Genomic DNA, 21,636 nt, shown 5'->3' with positions numbered 1-21,636 from the left:
CTGTGTTAGCGTCCTGCTGAATCAACCTTCTTCCTGTTGTCAGTCTTGATGACAATGGTGCTACAAACCTCTGTAATGCAATGGGAAAATCAGATTGGGTCTGCTTTGTTGGAATTGATCAATGAGAAGAGCAATAGCTGAACTGGATGTGTGTGGCTCTGTGCACGTGTGACAGGGTCTGATACAAAGACTGCAGAAATATATGACCTGCACATTAACATTGGTAAGCTTGTAAGTGATCAGATTTGCAACTGCTTTGACTGGAATTTGGACTTTTACTTGGCTTTTGTAGATATTCTTACATTACAGATTACACAAGATTTCCAGCTTTACTGGTATGAATATTAAGGAACTGCTTATAAAATTGTGGATTTCTTAAGATTATTTTTTTAATTGAGATCTTTCTGAAAGCTGGGGGCTGTTTTATAAGTAAAACAACAAGTAACACCACTACTGCGCATTTCTGTATAAAATTAAGTTCTGGCAGTTCATACATAATAAATAATGTTATGATTTGGAAATGTTTCATTACATTACAATGATGCATCTTAATAGCCATGGATCACATTGCAAACAGTTGTTAGATTTATTGTTAATCAAATCTTTCTCATTAACACACTGTAGTTAAAAGTGAAGTGCCCTAAAACTGGTTATGTAATGTTAAGTGTAATTTTTGAAACTACTGTACCTTGGAACTGCTTAGCTAATGAAATATTCAGCCCCTAAAATAAATCCTTTACTTTCTGCTATTAAGTTCACAAAATGTTTTAAGGACAAACACAGGCACGTTGTCCTTTCAGGAGAAGGTTGAAGCTATTAGACATTTGAGACATCCTGATCAACGAATGCCAAACTTGTCACAACTGTGCTTATAATAGCTGAACTTCCCACCTCCCCGAGAGTGGCCTGTCTTGTCACACTTATTCTACCTGACCTACTTTCTAGCTCAGCACCTAAAGATGTTAAAAAAAAATCTGTGCCTCTTGAATGAGGGCAGAAATAGTTTTCACAGTGATGAATAAGCACAAAACCGGTCCCTGGCTGGGGACGTCTGCCTCCAGCTTCCCACAAAAAGAATTTTCCTTTTGGAGCCCTGGACTGCTTCCTGCTGCATCATTCTCTGGCTGAGGAGTTTCAAGATGAGGTGGAGATGTAAGGACCTCAAGGGACATCACTGAACTGATGGCTTGAGGGTAAAGAAAATAGGGGAAAAAGTAGACTGTGCTATAGGTATTCAGGAAGTGCTCATCCTGCTGTACTATCTATATGTGCAAAGGGCTCCAGCGCACAGAGCTACATGTAAGCTGGCAACGTGAGGGTCAGAGCAATGCGTAAAGCTCAGTCATACCACTGTCCATGGATAGCTCTCTTACACAGTTTTCTGGCATGGCCTGGGGGCGGCCTGGGGTGATGGCTCAGCAGCTGGCAGTCTGACTAAAGAGGGAAGGGGCAGTCTGTTTGGGCAGCTGCAGTCCCATCCAGGCGCATGCTTTGGCCTTTTTTACTTAGTACAGACATAACCACAGAGATTTGGCACCAGGGATACCTAATGATAGCAACATCCTGTGCATTTATTTATGTGTCTGACTATGACAATGATAAATATGGTTTTAAAACCACTAACAAATTGCTTTGTTCTTCTCTCGCTCATGACTTGAATATATATGTCCAGGCAAGTAATTGTCCCCAGAGCCATTGTCTGGCACTGGGCCCAAGTGCCCCATCTCCTATAGCTAATCTGTTTTATCATACCAGATGGGTTGGCTGCATCCAAACCACCTGTTGGGAATGGTCTTTGGTCTGTGCAAACTTCTAAATTGTGCTTGGGGGATTTTATTTTGGAGAATGCTACCTGGCACAACTGTGGTGGGGACCATCAGCAGTGGAGATGATCGAGCTCCCTTGCCTGGGAATATTAGAACAAGTATTACCTGAAGATTTCCCAGTGAGTTCTTGGTGCTACATAATTAATAACGTCACAGTAAAGAACAAATTGTAGTGCTCAAGTGAGGAAGGAAAAGGCTGTAATTTCTGCTTTACGTGTTGGTAAACTAAGGTTCATAGAACCAAATCCTCAGAACTTGGTGGGAATTATGCCTAAAAACAGTCAAGATTATAAATACTTGTTGAGATTCCCACCAAAAAAATCCCTGTAATGCAGACAGGATTTTTGGACTGGATACAGTAGTAGCTTCTCTCACTGGAGATGTTGTTGGCTGGTTTCAGTGTGCTTTTGTTCACACCAAAGAAATAAGCTTAGTTGATAGGGGAAGTTGGGGCAGGGACAGGGTGTTCATGACAATGTAGAACATGGGGCTGGTAAGAAAGACTTGTGCTGCTAGTTAACATGGAGCAGTGCAGGTCTCTTGTGTAAACTTCACCTACAGGTCAGCACAGCTGCCAAAATCTTATTTCCCCCAGCCAAATCTCTTCATCTGTCCATTCCTCTGGTAGACTTATTGAATAAAGGCTATAAACACCCTCAAGGTCAGCAGATGCAACTGCGACACGAAGGATAGCTATGGACCTCATAGTTGTTCTGAACAACGCAGATAAATACAGAGTTTACAGACAGCTTTTCATCCTCATTGGAATTGCGAAACTTTGATAAATGTTTTCTCTTTTACACATTCATAGTTCAGCTAAGTGAAGCAACTATACTAAGTGGGTAATGGTTTCTAATGTCAAACTTTTACTGGAAAACCAGGAGGGAATACTGTGTAGCTCTAGTCAGGTCCTCTGTTTCTTCTCCTGCTCTGTTGAGCCAGCACTTTGTAATGAGTCTATTGCCAAAGGATAAATGCTTCCTTTTTTACATACCATGGCAGTTCTGTGTTTTTCAGAGCAGAGCTACCAAGGCCGAGAATTAGTGGGGAGGGAATGGGGTCTTCCAACAACAGGATTCCAGTACCATCTGCTGGTAGGAGATACATGGGTTTAGCACGGACCTCCCCCCTTAAATCTGTATTCTGAGGCAGTTCAGTGCATCTTTAATTAATTACTCATGTCAGTCAGAGACTCTTTGCTAACACCAGTCATATCTTAACAAATGAGCTCCTTACACCTTTCATAAATAATTTATCTTTCAGATTCAGCAAAAGTAACCCACTTTTCAGTAAGGAAACTCCTGGTTCAGACATCAAGGTCCTGTCTGACTAATGGCATAGGTATGGTGAGCTTATGTCTCACATCAGTGTGAGTGTCTGGGAAAGGACAAGTAGTTTTGCAACACAAACATTTGGGGCAATGTGATTCCCTCCTGGCAGATGCAAAACTCAAAAAAATTCACTATGTGACTGAACATTCTTTGGCCATGAAGCTGCAAATGCAGGTGGATGCTCAATAGTCAATTGCCAAAGAATTGATGGGCTTCCGGTTGTCTGGAGGGCCTTTGATAGTGCTGTGGGTTCTTCTGCAAAGAAGATCTTTAACTTTCCACTTTTGTTCCCATCCTATTCAATTCAACGTTTTCAGTGTTTGCTATTGAGCTGAGGTCATGTTTCTGGATCTCTTCCTGACCTTAGCTTCAAAAGTCATTCTGGCTTAGCCTAGAGTGCAGCTGTGAGTATCTGCAGAGACACTCAAGCTGTCTTTAGTAGCATATTTCAGTAAAGCTTCAACATCAATACCTGAACTAATTGCTAAAATTAGTTCAAACTCTCTGTGTGTTACAACTGTGTTCCTGACAGATCTAGCTGATAAAGCACATTATCCTCTTACCTATTCTCTGAACTTATATTTACCAAAATCTGTTTGGAAAATGTTTATGATGACTGGACCTTATATTATAATGAAGTTATCAGTAATGCTGTATATATTACTAAAATACTTTTCAAGTTCTACTTTACATGGAGATGAGACTAAATCTAAGCCATTTAAATACACATTCTTTAGTAAGGATCATCTTTCTGCAATTGTATAAAAGGTTTTCAGATGACTGTAGAAGTATTGTTTGATTATCTAGCACAAAAGATGAGTTACATGATAAACACCATTAATTACTCTTCATTGCAATCCTCAGACATGGAGATTTTAAGAATTTGTTATCATACAATGAAAAGCAAGATCTCTAATAACAGTTTTTAAAGATTTTTTAAAGAACTTTAACAGAAAAACAAATATTAATTTTCTTTGAAATCCCCAAATCATCCAAATTATATGTGCTGCCTGAAATACGAGGTAAGTACCCTATGTAACATTTGGCACCATTCATGTAGCTGGTAAAAATGGTACTTTATTACAGTATCATAGAGTTGCCAAGTATTAACTTTACAGCTTTAATGAAAAACAAATCCTAATGATAGGGATAACTTACAAGGACCATTGATGATAAAGCATCCTTACTCACCATTTGAACACCATTTCAGTCTTTAAACATTAATATAGTGCAGGTTAATTACTGTTATTCTTGGAAATAAATGATCTTTGTTACAGTAATATAAACCACAAAATGTATTTTCACTGTTGTGCTTCTAGCCTGGTGTCTGATACAGTTTGAAACTTTTAGCTAAAACTCCTCAAACCTTCAGGGTTCTCTTCATATGGTGAAAAGCCTTCATGGCTTCTCACATAATTCAGCATCCCATTCCTACTTCTGATGACTGCATTGGTAGATTTAAATGTGCCACTGGGGATTTGGGTGCAGTTTTATGTTCAATTTAATCTGATGCAACCTCCTTTGCCCTCTGCCTCCGCTCACATATTTCTGCCCTTCCCTCACATAGCATCTGCAGATCATGCGAGGGTGCGGTGAGTTGATATGGAAACTAACCACAAACATGAAGAAAAAGATTTGTTTTCTCCTGATTTAACAAACAAACCTGTTTATTCAAGGTGGTTGTTAGATCTGATACAAGGGAAGGTGGGGGATGGGAACAAGCTAGACCCAGGCATCTTCTTTTAGTGACTGCTTGCGGTGACATTGGGGTACATGTAATGTGATGTTGCACATTACATGTGTAGTTAACTTTCTATCATCTCCCAAGTTCACTGCTTCATTGTGCCTGCCACAGGATACGAGACACAAAGGATGCCTAGAAGGACCAAAACCCTAGAAATGATCCTGAAATACTAAATTAAGGGAACCAAGCACACCCTGTTTCTTATAGACATGCATGGCAGTAGCTGCAAGAAAGCCTGTCCTCTTTGCAATCACACTGATAAGCAGGGCATACTAGAGGAAGAAATGAGGTCTAAAATCTTGAAACTTACCCACAAATTACTCCTTCCACTGACTGGACTCCAAGGCTGTTGCTCACACAGAGGAAGACATGGGACCATGGTCAGACTTTCCACTACCTTTTAGTCAATGTTAGTGTAGCAAATGTATGCTTGACACATGCAGCTCCGATGCATACAAATGTATAGATATTAGCTGGCCTTTAACCAAGACAAGGATTGGTGAGAAACAAGTGGCCTAGGGTTGCTAAGTATTTTAAGCATGAAAGGTTTGAAAATACTAATTTCCTATTTTTTATTAGTTTTGAAAGCAAGTAAAATTTATTCTCAGACTGCATGAGAACTTTATAGAAAAAAAACCACAATTCACAGCTGTTAAAGCCATCGTATGGCAAAGAAATCATTAACTCAAGAGTCTCAAAAGGTAACAAATATCTGTTGAGATTCATTAACTAGGAATTTTTATTCACTACAGTAAAGCTTGGATTGTCGTCCTGGTTTTGGTTGGGATAGAGTTAATTTTCTCCCTAGTAGTTCGTGCAGTGCTGTGTTTTGGCTTTAGTCTGGGAACAATGCTGATAACACACCAAGTGTTTTAGCTGTTGCTCAGTGGCACAGTCCTGATCAAGGACTTTTCAGTCTCTCGAGTTCTGCCACTGAGGAGAGGCACAAGAAACTGGAAGGAAGGGAGCAAGGACAGGACACCTGACCCAAACTAGCCAAAGGGGTATTTTGTACCACACCAAGTCATGAGCGACCAGGAGCGTGGCGAACAGAGCGGGCAAACAGAGTGGGTAGAGGCAGTTTGCACAGCAGTTTGCACGGGCAGGCGAGCAGGATGGTGAGCACTTGTCGTATGTCAGGGCCCGGTCTGGGAATTCTGCTCTGGCTGCCCCGGCGGTGGCAGGGTAGGCACCCAGACAGAGCCGATGAGAGGGGAGGCTGCAGTGCAGAGCTCGGGGTGCAGAGAGTGCCTGCACTGGCCTGGTGAGGGGAGGGTGCACAATGGGCAGGGCTGCACTCGGTGCTCCCTGGCGGAGGTCCTCCTGCAGCAGGGGCTGAGCTGCGGGATGCTGTTAATAGGCTGCGAGATGTCAGGGAAGCTGAGAGGAAGCAGCACTGCTTGCTCCCGGCCCAAACTGTGCAGGGGCCTCGAGCTTCACCTTTAGCTCATGAAGGAAAGAAGGAGGCCGTTAACCCGGGAAGCTGGGAATTAATGACAAAAAAAAAAAAAACAACAAAAAAAGAAAGAAGGAAAAGGACAACCAAAAGCAAGGGGCTTCCCCCTGAATCTGTTGTCCCCACACAGAACCGCTTTGCTGTCCTGCAGGGGGCTAATGAGGAAATGCACTTGCACCAGAAACAGCCGGCTGATGCACTGCTAAAGAAGATCTCTACTGGTGCTGCCAGGAAAAAGCGGCGGGTCGTAGTAGTAGGGGACTCTACACTGAAACGGACAGAAGCACTCGTCTGCCGGCCAGACCCCATCTCAAGGGAGGTGTGTTGCCTACCAGGGGCACAGATCAGGGATGTGGCAGAGAAGCTGCCTGCTCTAGTAAGTCCCACGGACTATTACCCACTCCTGGTGATACATGTGGGTGCTAGGGACATAGATAGTAGCAGCCTGGGGAACATAAAGAAGGACTACAGAGCCCTGGGGGAGGTGGTTAGGGGCTCTGGAGCTCAGGTGGGCTTTACCTCAATTCTCCAGGGTACAGGGGAGGACCTAAATAAATCTAGGAGGATTGGCCAGGTTAATAACTGGTTAAAAGGGTGGTGGCATAGTCAGGGTTTGGGTGTCTTGAACATGGGACCCAAGCTTGTAGGCCAGGTCTAGTGGGGGCTGGTGGAGCTGCTCTGATAAAGAAGGGAAAGAGCAGTTTTTGGTAGGAGGCTTGCAAGGCTGGTCAAGGAGGCTTTAAACTAGATGTGTTGGGGGAGGGGGACATCATTCCATCCCAACACACCCAGTCAGTTTCCAGAACCTATAATAAACGCTTGGAGCAATGTAGAGATATCCCAGCTGCTCCAGCCAATGAGCCAGCTTCAGTTGGAGCTCTGCTCAGATGCCTCAATACCAATGCCAGTAGTATGGGGAGCAAACAAGAGGAATTAGAGATGTGTATACATCTACTGGGGTATGATATAATAGGCATCACAGAAACATGGTGGGATGGCTCCTATGACTGGAGTGTTGGAATGGAAGGTTACAGGTTCTTTAGAAAAGACAGGCCTGGCAGGTGGGGAGGGGGAGTTGCCTTTTATGTTAGGGATAGGCTGGAGACTATGGAACTCTGTCTGGGGACAGGTGAGCAGTCCACAGAGAGTTTGTGGGTCAGGGTTAAAGGGAAAACAACTATGGGAGACATTACTGTGGGGATCTCTTACAGACCGCCTGATCAAGGAGAACCTGTGGATGAAGGACTCTATAGACAGATAGGAACAGCCTCATGCTCACAGGCCCTTGTTCTCATGGGTGACTTCAACCACCCTGACATCTATTGGAAGGACGGTACGGCCTGGCACACGCAATCCAGGAGGTTCCTCAATTGTGTAGAAGACAACTTCCTTCTGCAAGTAATAGTGGAGCCGACAAGGAGAGGTGCCATGCTTGACCTCGTGCTCACCAGCAGGGAAGGGCTCATTGGAAATGTGATGCTCCAGGGCAGCCTTGGAAGCAGCAATCATGAGATGCTCGAATTTGAGATGCTCGAATTTGAGATCCTCAGGACAGCGAGAAGAGCGTGCAGCAAGCTCACTGCGCTGGACTTCAAAAGAGCGGACTTTGGCCTCTTCAGGAGCCTGCTTAGTAAGGTTCCATGGGATACAGCCCTAGAGGGCAGGGGGGCCCAAGACTCTTGGTTGATCCTCAAGGATCACCTGCTACAAGCTCTGGAGTGTTGCATCCCAACTAGAAGGAAGTGCAGCAGGAGGGCCAGGAGACCTCCTTGGATGGATAAGGAGCTGCTGAGGAAAAATCAAATGAAAAAAAGAGGCTTATAATAAATGGAAGCAAGGACAGGTGGCATGGGAAGAGTACAGGGATGTTGTCCGGGAAGCTAGGGACCAGGTTAGGAAAGCTAAGGCCCAGTTAGAATTAAACTTAGCTAGGGATGTTAAGGATAAAAGGAAGGGATTCTACAGGTACGTAGCAAATAAAAAACAGACTGGGGACAACATGTGCCCCCTCAAGAAGCTCTCGGGAGATCTGGCTACATAGGATTTGGAGAAGGCTGCTGTTCTGAATGACTTCTTTGCCTTGATCTTCACTAGCAAAGGCTCTGACCCACACCACCCAAGTCACGGAAGGCAGACGCAGGGACTGTGAGAATGAAGACCTTGAGCCCACTGTAGGAGAGGATCTGGTTCGAGACCATCTGAAGAACCTGAATGTGCACAAGTCCATGGGACCTGATGAAATCCATCTGTGGGTCCTGAAGGAGCTGGCAAATGAAGTTGCTAAGCCACTGGCCATCATATTTGAGAAATCATGGCAGGCAGGTGAAGTTCCCAATGACTGGAAAAAGGGAAATATAACCCCCATTTTCAAGAAGGGGAAAATGGATGACCCAGGGAATTACAGACCAGTCAGTCTCACCTCTGTGCCTGGCAAAATCTTGGAGCAGATTCTCCCAGAAGGCGTGCTAAGGTACATGAAAAACAAGGTGCTTGGTGACAGCCAGCATGGCTTCACTGAGGGCAAATCCTGCCTGACCAATTTGGTGGCAGTCTGTGATGGGGCTACAGAACTGTTGGACAGGGGTAGAGCAGCTGATGTCATCTACCTGGACTTGTGCAAAGCGTTCGACACTGTCCCACACGACATCCTTGTCTCTAAATTGGAGAGACATCATTTTGATGGATGGACCACTCGGTGGATAAAGAACTGGCTGGATGGCCACACACAAAGAGTTGTGGTCAATGGCTCAATGTCCGGCTGGAGACCAGTAACGAGTGGTGTCCCTCAGGGATCAGTGTTGGGACAGGTCTTGTTCAACATCTTTGTCGCTGACATGGACAGTGGGATTGAGTGAGCCCTCAGCAAGTTTGCCGATGACACCAAGCTGTGTGGTTCAGTTGATACCCTGGAGGGAAGGAATGCCATCCAGAGGGACCTCGACACGCTTGTGAGGTGGGCTGATGCCAACCTCATGGAGTTTAACCATGCCAAGTGCAAGGTCCTACACCTGGGTCAGAGCAATCCCAGGCACAGCTACAGGTTGGGCAGAGAAGAGATTGAGAGCAGCCCTGCAGAGAAGGACTTGGAGGTGTTGCTAGATGAGAAAATGAACATGAGCCAGCTGCAGTGTGCACTCGCAGCCCAGAAAGCCAACTGTATCCTGGGCCACATCAAAAGGATCGTGACCAGCAGGTCGAAGGAGGTGATCCTGCCCCTCTACTCTGCTCTTGTGAGACCTCACTTGGAGTATTGTGTGCTGTTCTGGTGTCCTCAACATAAAAAGGACATGGAACTGTTGGAACAAGTCCAGAGAAGGGCCACGAGGATGATCAGGGGACTGGAGCACCTCCTGTATGAAGATAGGCTGAGAAAGTTGGGTCTGTTCAGCCTGGAGAAGAGAAGGCTGCGTGGAAACCAGTATCTGAAGGGGGCCTGTAAGGATGCTGGAGAGGGACTCTTCATTAGGGACTGTGGTGATAGGACAAGGGGTAAGGGGTTAAAACTTAAACAGGGGAAGTTTAGGTTGGATATAAGGAGGAAATTCTTTCCTGTAAGGGTGGTGAGGCACTGGAATGGGTTGCCCAGGGAGGTTGTGAATGCTCCTTCCCTGGCAGTATTGAATACCAGTTTGGAGGAAGCCTTGGCTGATATGGTTTAGTGTGAGGTGTCCCTGCCCATGGCAGGGGGCTGGAACTGGATGATCTTTAGGTCCTTTCCAACCCTAACTATACTATGATTCTATTCTATATAAACAGGGGGGGAGTCACCCAGAAAAGCAGATCATTGCTCAGGTCAGGCTGGGTATTGGTCAGTGAATAGTGAGCATTTGTATTGTGCATCGGCTAATTTTCTAGAGTTCCATTCCTCTTTCTCTTTTTGTTATCTTCCTTTTCATTGCTGCTATTACTATTGCTATTACATTTTGCTTTATTTAAATTATTAAACTCATCTCAACCCACAGGTTTTACTTTTTTCCAGGGCTCCATCCTATCCCACAGGGCAGCAGAAGGAAGAGGAATGAGCAAGTGGCTGTGCGATGTTTAGTTGACATCTGCGCTTAAACCACAACAATTGTTTTTTAAATCATCTTGGAACTGAAAAGAACATCCATTCACTCCCAGATATTCGTTCCAGTGACAGAAGTGTCATGATGCACTCAGAGCCCCCATGGCTATAATTACAGAAGCTTTTTCTGTGGGAAGCAGGTCGAAGTTTTGTCCCAAAAGCACTGGTACACTGAGATCTGGAGAACTTAAATTTACAAAATTATTTGTGTAAATGATTATTAAGGGCTTTAGTTTATCTTTTGCTTTCCTGCATATCTGTCTTTGAAAGTGGCTCATCTTCCAGAAATTCTTTACAAGTTACTGCTTTCCGGAAATGAAAGCCTTTTCAGTCATCTCCTCCTAATGAACCGAAATTAGTAGTTGCTTGCAAACCTTTAGGACCATACTGTTTCTTAATCCTTCCTGCAGGTCTGTTCTAGTTGCAATACATTTTTGTGACCTGCTTGCTTTATTTCATTTGCCTTTTAATTCCCCTTTGCTGAGTTATTTTATCAAATACGTGCTGCTGAAAAACATCAGAACTGTGAGATGCATTGATAAAAATCAAAGTTCATGTTTCTTTTATGTGCCAGAGGGGTATTTTATATTGGGTTTTCTTGGGGGGAGGGAGAGGGTCTATTGTTTTTTTTGGGTCTTTTTCCTCTCACCATATTTGGTTTCCCATTCACAGGAAGCCCAAAGAACATTTACACATTAATTAAACCCTTGACAGAGCACAAAAGGTATTTTCCTCCCACTTTCCCAATAGAAAAACAGGAGAAATGCTCACTCTAGTGTACATAGTTTCATACACTGTGTCAATGGGCAGTTGTAAAGATTCCTTGTAAGATTTGTAGGCCTCATACAATCTACTCTTACTTTCTGCCCAATACATGAAATCAAACCTGATGGTCTTGATTTACACGCAGCCACCAAAACATGCATGTGGGAGAGTATACACAGGAAACTCACTTAACAAATGAAGTTGGCAGCAATCTATCACCTATAAACCCAACTCTACAAAGCTTTATTTGTGGGAATAACTCCTTATGTGGTAGTTTATACCACCTAAGAGCTTTAGAAATGGTAACTCATGTTGTGCAGAAGCTTAAGCATGCAGTGGTATTATCAGCCCAAAGCCATAGGGAAAGTCAATAGTGGAGACAGGGTTTGACCTTGGTATTCGCAGCATGGGCCTGGGGTTTCCTTTAGACTAACCAAGTGTGTTACAATGTGGGACTCCTTGCTCACTCCAGGTCTTAACAGGCTCCTCAGGAAGAAACTCAGGAAAATGGTCAGCTGCAGTTAGATCTATACTTGACAGGCATTGACCAAGGAAGCTTCTATTAAAACCTGTGCAGTCTCTTCTCTGTTTGCTGAATGGTAGTGAGGAGCCCAGGCTTCCAGAAAATACAGTCCTAGAGCACATACAGGCAGTCCAAAGGGCTGTGGTTTCCAGAGCTTATAAAGTCTTTGACACTGTGCCACCACAGATGCAATGCAAAGGAGCTGATGTGCCACAAGGCTTTAGAGCCACTGCTTATCCCACCACTATGCTCTTGGGAGTCTGGAAAATTTGACTATGCTGGGGCATTGACACTTCCAGGCTTCTCTTCCAGGCTCTCAGAAGTCAGCAGCTACTTTTCTCAAATGCTGAAAGTATTCAAAGGTCATAGAATCACTATATGGAGAAGCACTGGAACCCACTGTAGTGGCAATACTCAAACGTTTGCTTTTTTCAGTGTTTCCTCTTTTTTCCCTCTCATTTCTGTGCCCCAAGTACATTTTTTAGTTTTTTACTTCTCTTCTGAAATGGAACAGTGTGATTGACTCCCTGAAATTTTGAGATCTCCCCAGATTTTATTAAGTCTTAGCCCACTGTAACTGTACCACTGGACCCTGACCAGCTAAGCTACTAACATTTCTGCCCTTACTACTATTTTACTCATACTCATTTGGAAACAGTCCCAGTAGGCAGTCCAGTGGGGAGACCTCTGATGCTGATCACTGAAGTGAAGACCAGGGCAAGCTACTGCTTTAATGATTTTCCACAGGTTTTCCATGTTGTCACTAAGCACAGAGGGGAGCTACCAGCATCCTTCCAGCTACAGCAGTTGCTGCCTGCAAATACCTGGTTTAACTCATGAATGCCCTCTGCCAGTTTGTTATTAACCCTCTGCCAAACCAACCTTGAAGAAGGACTGCTGGCGGAGGGGTCTATAGGAAAGATCCTGTCTGGTTTGCACCAGTTTATTCAAAACAGTCTAAATACTTGATTTGAAACAGACCTGCTGATGGTCTTGAATTGGAAGAGGGAGAATTAACATGTTCTGCTAGCAGTGGACCTGAGGAATACTCACCTGCAGCTCTTGAGCAAGAGCCATCAACAGAGCCAGATCCAGATGAATAAGGGCTATCTGTAGGCAGTCCACATCATGCTGCACACATGCTCCATCCCTGTGTGTTCAAGGCCAGGTTTGACAGAGCCTTGGGTGTCATGATTTAGTGTGAGGCATCGCTGCCCATGACAGGGGGGCTGGAATTAGATGATCATGGCGTTCTTTCCAACCCTAACCATTCTATGATTTTATAGGGCATGGATGTCGCTGGCAGCCTTGGCTACGTTGGATTTCTTGCCACTGTGAAGGATAGTGGAGTTAAACCACAAGAAATCTGTTGATATAACACAAACCCCAAACTTCGCTGCCTGCACAGTAAAATTCACATAAAAAATTATGCTCATATATATTATACCATAGAACTCCCTATATGAATGCAGAATGAGACCACAAACACACTCCAGACATTTGTCGTGGTGGATGAAAATATGATAAGGAATATGATGAAAACTCAGGTGATGCCTGCCTGATTTTGCTTGGCTGGTGAGAAAGACTGGGCAGCAAAAGCAAAGTTTTCCTGGTCCAAGCTAAGTTCTCAAAGAAGTTACAAATAATTGCCTTCTTCCAGGGGCAGCTGAGCAGGCTGAAGATGTTGCCTTGACCATCAGGATGTTACTGATCCTGCAGCAGAGCATCCCATGTCCAATTTCCCCTACTCCACACTCCAGCCCACTGCAGGAGTGACTGTTCTTTCCTGAAGGGAATTAGGCAGTATATGCGAGCACAGAAAGCGTTCTGCCAGGAGACCTGCTGGCCAGGAATGTGTTGTGTAAAGGCAATGACATTTAAACTGTATCTTACGGTGCTGCAGTCATTTCATGAGCCACGGATCTCACCTCAGCCTGAAATGTTTGTAATAACCACTATACCACCAATATCAGCCACTGTTCTTCTGTGAAACATCAGTAGCAAAATCACACCAACAACCCTCCTTCTAGCTGGTAAGTGGCTTTTGTCAGCATAATTCACACTAGTGTAGGTTCAGTTTAGCAGCACATGTTGTTCAGGATCCTGACGTCTTCACACATCTAATCAAATAGCTGTACTTGCTGACGGTAGCCCAGGTTGAGCCCAAAGCATATGGAAATTTGCCCTAAGAAATAAAAGTGTAGTTTAAAATACCTTTTCAAAAGTAGTAGTATCTTCACTAAAACCCTACCACCCCCCAAAACTTCCCTATCACAGTAATGTGTGTAAAAACCATGTATAGTCTGATTTCACATGCTTGTGCATACTGAGAGTAGCACCTTTGGGCCTATTTAAAATCATGAGTGGGCTCTTTTTTGTAAAGTGGCTATATTTTCAGTACAGACCAAAGCATTTCCTGTATTGCCCTATTGAAAAAGTGCTCTCAGGTTTGAAGGTAACACTTGTCTGTGACAGGGTGAGGGCTGCAAGGGGGGAAGCAGGTCAGCAGTGGAGCTTGCTGCTCCCTGAGGCTAGCAAGGTGACAGGGGACAGGATGCTACCATACTTTCTTGCTGCAGCCGCTGTGTACACACAGAGTCTTTCTCCTGAGAGTGGATCCAGGACCTGACAAAGCTGTGGTGCTTGTGCAGCATGACCAGCAGCCAGGGCCCTTCATGGTCTGGAGATGTGGGCAGAGGCTCCTTGGGGTGAAAAGCAGCGCATTGCACTTCAAATGCTTATGTTTGAAGATTTCTCAGGCAGTTGATGCTTATCAGGTTTTCACTGCAGAATGGGGTGTTAGCCACCTTGTCTGGAAACACTTTAAAGTCATATCACCAGCATCTGATCTTCTCACTCTCTCATCATCTGTCCAAGATTGCTTTTGCTTTCACTGCAGGTGTGAAGGAAGTAGAGAGTGTCAAGGGTCTCTTCTTCACCTTATCAGTCCCTCACAGTCCATCTTAAAACACAAACTTCTCTTATGAGCAGCCAGTTGGAGTGGGGGAATCCCAGTGCAGGATTTTTTTTGCTCTCTGCCCATCCAGTTGAGACAGATGTTTAAGCTTCTGACTTGCCCTAATTACCTACCACTTTCACTCACTGAGGGTAGGACTTACTTGATTTGATTTGTGCTCTTACACTGCCCATCCTTGTAGTATATGAGCTTCCTCTCAGTTCCTCCTCCTGTAAGATTCCCGATGAGTTAGCGTTCAGAGGCAACTGTGGCTGGTGTTCCTGATGAGACATAAAATGGGAGAAGAGCCATTTATAAAACCTGGTTTCTACGTGTCATGTGGATAATTCTGTGTTGCGGATCTCCAAATTATTGTACAGCAGTTGATTATTGATTCTGCTGCTTGAAATTCAAACCTCTGCTCTCCTCAGGTCTGACAGAATTTGACACAAAATGATTACTTAGCTACAGATTGGTTTTTTGTAACTAACCCACAGAATTTAATAAAATATTGAGAAGTGTTTTCACAAGAGGGCTCCAGAACCTGAAAATGGGAGGAGAAATCTTCCATTAGTAGCTTGCATAGGATTTAGATAATTTCTGGATTACCCTGTTAAATTTGATTTAGGTCCTGACTCAGCAGAGCATTGTAGTACTGCTTACTTTGCTGAAATGAACAGGGATGGATCTGAACACCAGCCTAGAGATCATTACATGCTGGTGAGTGAGATTTTAAAATGTATTTAAATGTTTAGCTCACTAAGTACCTCTAAAAATCTGTCTTTAAATATGTTGCTGAATTAGGGCCTTAATTCCCATTAAATTCTCTGTTGGCTGGATTCTCCAGTTTGCCAAGTTCATTTGTTGCCTTTAGACTTCCTTCTGAGGTTTCCCTTGATCAGCTAATGTGTGTCGAAATACACCTTGTTCTGTCTGCAGCTGGCATTTAAAATACATTCATTAAACACATTGGCTAACGCGTTATTAAAGAAACACCTTTTATCCTTCTCTAATCATATTCTTGGTACATCTGTCATGATGCAATAGGTGCTGGGTACATTCAAAGGCGCGTAATTGTGTCTCACAGCATCGTGATGTAACAGGCTTCTCAGGTATCATCCTTCCATGCATGAGACAGGGCTGGGTTGGTTTATGGGATGAAAGCATATTTGATATGTTGGCACTGGGTGGAGGAAGAAGTTAGTGGCAATGTTTCTGGGAGGTCATGCTTGGTTATGGTCCAGTGCTCTTTCCAAAGCAGCCTTTCCACTGCTGGGGACAGGGTGCAGAACAGGTTGACCGGGTACTTCTGTCCCATGGGCTTACAAGTCTGTAAGAGACAGAGACCAAAAGGGTGAAAAGAGCACAGAGAGAGCAGTGGTCTGTCTGCACAATGCCCGAAGCAGCAGCTCCACATTGGGACACACCACCAGAAGACCTGGACCAAAACAGTGGGAGATGTCAGGACTGAGTGACACGAGAGAGCACACCCATCACCCTCCAGTGGCACAGGGTGTTACAGCCTGTATATCCCACCCCTGGAAATCTCTGACTGTCAATCTCACTGCTCTGTGCCTATGCCTTATTGCTGAGCTTCGGGAGGAATGTAAGTGCTCCATTGACCACAGGGTTGAATTTCACCTGGATTAAATCCCTTTGAAAACCTAAACTGGGTTGCTGATGAGCTACACAGAAATACTTCCTGTCTACTGCATTACCATCTCTAGGTTTCACCCTTTCTGAAACACAAAGCGGTCATAGAGGGGTTACAGACCTTGTGGTAGATGATAGTGACAGAAATATTATCCTCCTATAACACAGGAACAGCTTAGTTGATTTAAATCAGATTTGGTTGAATCTCTGTCAGCTTTAGCTTCTAATGCTGAAACCTAGCATAAATGGGATTGAACATTTCTAAACCTAGAGTAAAACAGATCTGTGAGAGAAATCTTCATTAGAGCCACAACTGCACAGAATCTACTACCTCTGCATTTATCAGTGTTTAATACAAATACATACATTGAAGCGAAAGGGAAGAAGAGAACCCCACAGGACCTGACTTCCAATTAGCAGGGGGTCACTTCCCCTGCTGTGATTTACTATTGAAAAACATGCAAAAGATAATTGAACATTACACTCTCATCTCCCCCTGCTGCTGCCAGCATTACGAGGAGGGCTGCTCTGGACCCCTTGGGGAGATGGGGAGAAGGGATCAGGCAATTACATGCAGCGCCACATAATAACAGTGATTCATAACCTCATGGCACTAAACTCACTGGGCCAGATCTTTAGCTAGTGCCCGCTGGTGTAGCTTCATTGACTTCAGGAGGGAGATGCTGATTTACGTCAGCTGCAGATCTGGACCATTTACTTTTTCTCTTTAAGAAAGCAATAAACTAAGAAGAGGGAGAGCAGGGTGTGCAGTGCTCTGTGCAGCAGCCTGATGAGTTTCTGCAGAGGACTGCTAAATATCTGAGAGATAATGACTGCTTCTGTGAAAGAAGATCAAGTTATATTGCCCCTCGTGCCTCCACAAGGCAGCTTAAACTCTGAAATTTGCTATTTTGGACATGGGATAGCCAAAGAAGCTGGAATGATCTTAGTTATAGTTAAGCTCCACAGAGCAGTCAAGAACAAATCTCTTTCTGTACAGTCTTAGGAACAGGTTCTTACTGCCATCATCATCTGGAGGTGCTAGTATCTCTAATATTAAAGTTTCCTTAGTCTGATCATTTTCTTAACCTGATTTGCATTGGTCTGAGTTGATTTAAGGGAAGACGGCATGGTACAGACTAGGGATCAAGGTTCCTTGTGTCTCAGTCCACCTCCAGCAGTACTTGCATTGTGAGCCTGAGCAAGTCCCTGCGTGGTCCTGTATGTTTGAGTGTTCCTTGACTCCCGAGAAGATTTTTTTTCCTTTGTGTGATTGCCTGGGAATTTTCCAGCTTCCTAGGAAAAACAGGCAGCCCCTCTTTGATGAGACCCAGGCCAGACAGAGCTGTCCCCTTTTTAGTGCTGAGACCACACACAATTCACCCAGCCCTGGGGTAGTGGAATCCTGGCATTTCTGGGGTAGAGGGGTTTGGGACAGGCTGGGGTCTGTGCAGCTGTGCCAGGAATACCCGTGGCTGCTACAGATAGAAGACAGCTTATGATGGAAGCATCAGGGCCCTGGGAGCCTCAGACTTTACTGACTCAGTTTGGCACAGACTGGAGCAAGGAATTTTTAATGACAGGGTTTGAAAATGTTAGCAGATTGTACGTAGCTGGTGCCTGCTTTCGCTAGCTGAACCAGGCAGTAATTTAATTACATGTGTGGCTTACAGCTAACTTATGCATACCTATCTGTTGCATACCACGCAGCCCTGTGCAGGAGGGTGGGCTGGCCCTGTGAAAGGGAGCTGGGAATCCATGCTGATCTGCACTGACCTGTGGGTGACGGCCAGGACCTTGATTCAGGAGTTGGGGATTGCATTCAAGGACACAATAGTTTCCTGCCTTTGACCAGGCTTGATGTGGTTGCAGGAATATATAACCAACATGTCTGCTTAATTCTTTTTCTTTTCATGTGGCTTCCTGTTGCAGTCCCTCTGTCTGTATTACAATGCTATAAGCTCCTCGAGGCAGGGACCATGGCTTTATATACCTTTGCTAAATACTAATGCCCTCATCACATTGCTGTCTAGTGAACAAGATCGTCATAGTGTGAGTTGGCCTCCAAACTCAGCTCCGAGCTCTGTCTCACTTTCTCAAAGACTCTGGCAGCGCTGGAGTTGTAATTTGGGTGCCTGTACCGGTGAACTGGAGTGAATTGTGCTGATCTGATCTGTACTGCAAAAGCACCTGAAGGGGGAAAACCAGGAAGAACGAAACTTGGTATTGTCAGCTCTGCACTTACAACTAACTTTTTTATCCTTAATAAAATCTCTATCAGTTTAGAAATCTTGATACTTTAAAATAACTGATGTTGGGCTGTTTCAGCTGCTCCTCTTTTGCATTCATGCTTTTAGGCATTCATTTACTTCCTTTGCCACCCCCTATGCTGCACTCTCCTGACTATGAAACTTTAGGCTTTATTTTAATGAAGAGAGATTATCCAGAATCACATGACTCCAGGAGCTGAGTGATGAAGGAAGAAGCATAGACAACACCACAAAAAAAAGCCCCATGTCTGTCACATTAGCATTTGCTGTTGTTAAAGAAATCCTAGGAAAGAACCAGACCCAGGCTAAAGACGAAGACTGAAAAATGGTTGTCCCAGAGTTTTTCATATACAAGTTGTCTCCAAATTAACCTTCTTAATGCTGTTTTGCAGCATGAAAGTGCTATTATTTCCGTTTCACAGATGGGGAACTGGAACACAGGCAAACTTCACAACGTGCCCAAAGTCTCTCAAGCAGGCCACAAAAGAGAGAAGAAAAGAATATATGTCTGAATCCTAGGTCAGAGTCCTCATGGGCTATTCCTTCTTGTGGTGAAAAGAGCTGGAGAAGAAGGTTAGTAACACCAGGTTAGCCTCTGCAGGCTGAGTTAGGGTTCACTGCAAGGAAGCAGTCAAATGTGTGGCTGTCTATCTGGAGGGTATTTGCACTAAAAAGCTGCTGAGTCTGGAAAGCCGAGCATTTTCCCGTGTGATTGCTGCAGTTTCATTTTCTGGTCATGGTGGGAACAGCCTTTCTGGTTCTTAGTGGAATTAGTAAAACATCCAAACATTTCATAACTTTAATGGCTGTAGAAGTGGGAGAAACTCCAGCTGGTAGGTGTAGAGATGGCTCCTGGTTTTCCAGCTCAGTTTGCCCTTTCTTTAGTGAACAGTTTCATTTTATTTTAGCAACCTGCTGTCTTCTCTCTGTTTAAACCTGGACAGAAGAAAAGGACAGAGCAGACAAGTAGAGATGCAAAGTCATAATCTCAAGAAGCATCCAAGAAATTGAGAAAATGCAAATTGCAACTTCTCAGTCTCCCAGGACAAGGATTTTCTTAGTATTGACCTGTACTGAATCTTCCCTCTGTGATTCCTGCAGGCAGTAAAGACACCGAGTCTCTCCATCAAACTGAGGCTTCTTCCTGCCTCCTTATCTCTGTTGCCTCTTGCCTTGTTCTTGCTTGACTACAGAACTCCAGCAAGAGTAAAAGACTGCCCTGTCCCCACCTGAACTGCTTATGGAGGGGAATATCCCCCTCTATACACACATTTTCCTTTGAAGAAAACACTTTTAAAATTACCTGTCACGTGCACACAGCAAGCCCCTTTCCTACAAAATGAGAACCCACATCAGTGTGTGCCAGATTTTTCTCTCCCAGCTTTGCACGTGCATTAAACACACCCATAAAAAACACCTATCCACAGTAACTGTGTCCGTGCTTGCAGGCTTGGCCAGCATCCTATTTGTTAGGATCATGGAAAATTACATTTCTTTGGGTTTTCTTTTTTAAAAATACATTTCCTAGGTACTTTTTTTGCAGCCAGTAAGTAAACAGCTAGTTGAACCTATTGGCTAGTGAAAGATGGGAAGCTGTAGCTACTAGACACTGAGTGGGAATTTAGGAAATGCTGTGCTTTGTGTTAGTTCCCATGCTGAGTCCTCTTTGGTAAATTACATGGAGGACTGAAAGAAGACTCTCCAAATCACCTGTAAATGGAATAGGTTCCCCAATGCATCCACCTTCCATCTGCGTGGCTCCTCCACACTGTCTGCAAGCAGCCTGTATGACAAAGCCTATATTTTGGGTTCACAAAATCCTGCGGGGATACTTTGATCCTGCCCAAGGCGATGATTGCAGGCACCCAGTGTAGGAGACAGGCAAGACTCAGGGTGCAGCTTCCAGCCACCCTTAGCAGACAAGTGCCAACATAGCCATTAAGTTTTCCCGTTTGTAAAACAGGAATAACGCTTACCTCTCAAAAGCATCATGGCATTTTTTTGATGAGCATTTACTTGTCCTTGGTGAATCTCACTTTGTAAATAACTCCATGGAATATTTTTGGAAGGGAGAGGATTGCTGTACGGTATAACAGAGTGTGACAATGGGTAGCAGAAATGGATTCCGAGTATTTGCGAAGTGCCTTGGGAGCCTGTGATGAAAGGCAAGATGCAAGTGCAAAGTATTATTATTCTAATGACTCCCAACTCCCTCTGAGCTGTGCCTTGTGGAAGCGTGTGAACTCTGGAGCGTGCCCTGAAGAATGTGAACCATGACAGCTCTCAGGAGATGCAGAGGATACTGGCAACAGCTTAATCAATTATGACAGCAATGGTAAGATCTGTCCAGATTAGAGCACTTCAAAAACTACAAAGCCTCAGGCTTCCTCTGTCTAGGTTTTTGCAAGAGTGGGACAATGAAGGAAATGGAATGATTGGGGTCCTTTGAAATGTAGTAACGCTAGCATCTGCTGGCTTAAATGCAAGACCAGTCAGATAGTGTTTTATCATCTAAAAACACAGGATGGTACAGGAGGCAGTGCTGTGAATGGGCTAGATGAGATATTTCTCTGGGAGAAGGGTGGGTTATCTCAAATGTGTTATTGTAAAATAAGACAGGGATGAAGGAAAACAAAAGGAAAACATCACACAGAGAAGATCTATTGGGGAATGGGTAACTCTGCAGAAACATCACATCAAAGGAGGACATTTTCTGCTAGGAATCAAATTATCCTCTTCCTTTCCAAGTCAAATGGACCCGTTTGAGGAACAGATAGGCAAGATACAGCCTCTCAGCCAGAGTGATTTTATCTCCCTCTCAAGTGTGTGTGCAAGTGAATTTCAAATAATCACAGGAGCAGAACACAAAGAATTATATGAGCACAATGAAGCAACGAGTGTGCATGTGCTTTCTCAAGAGAACTGAACAAACCAAATCAGGTGAGGCTCAAAATTGCCAAACCAGCAAATAGAAATAAATACATTACAATTGCAAGAATATTTCTTAAATATTGTCCACAGAGGCAAGCCACAGACATGTACTCAG

This window comes from Pezoporus wallicus, unplaced genomic scaffold, assembly GCF_028554395.1.
Source record: "Pezoporus wallicus isolate ANWC-B61680 ecotype Strahan unplaced genomic scaffold, APGP_CSIRO_Pwel_v1 contig_7545, whole genome shotgun sequence".
NCBI lineage: Eukaryota > Metazoa > Chordata > Aves > Psittaciformes > Psittacidae > Pezoporus > Pezoporus wallicus.
Note: the sequence above shows the minus strand (reverse complement) of the source record.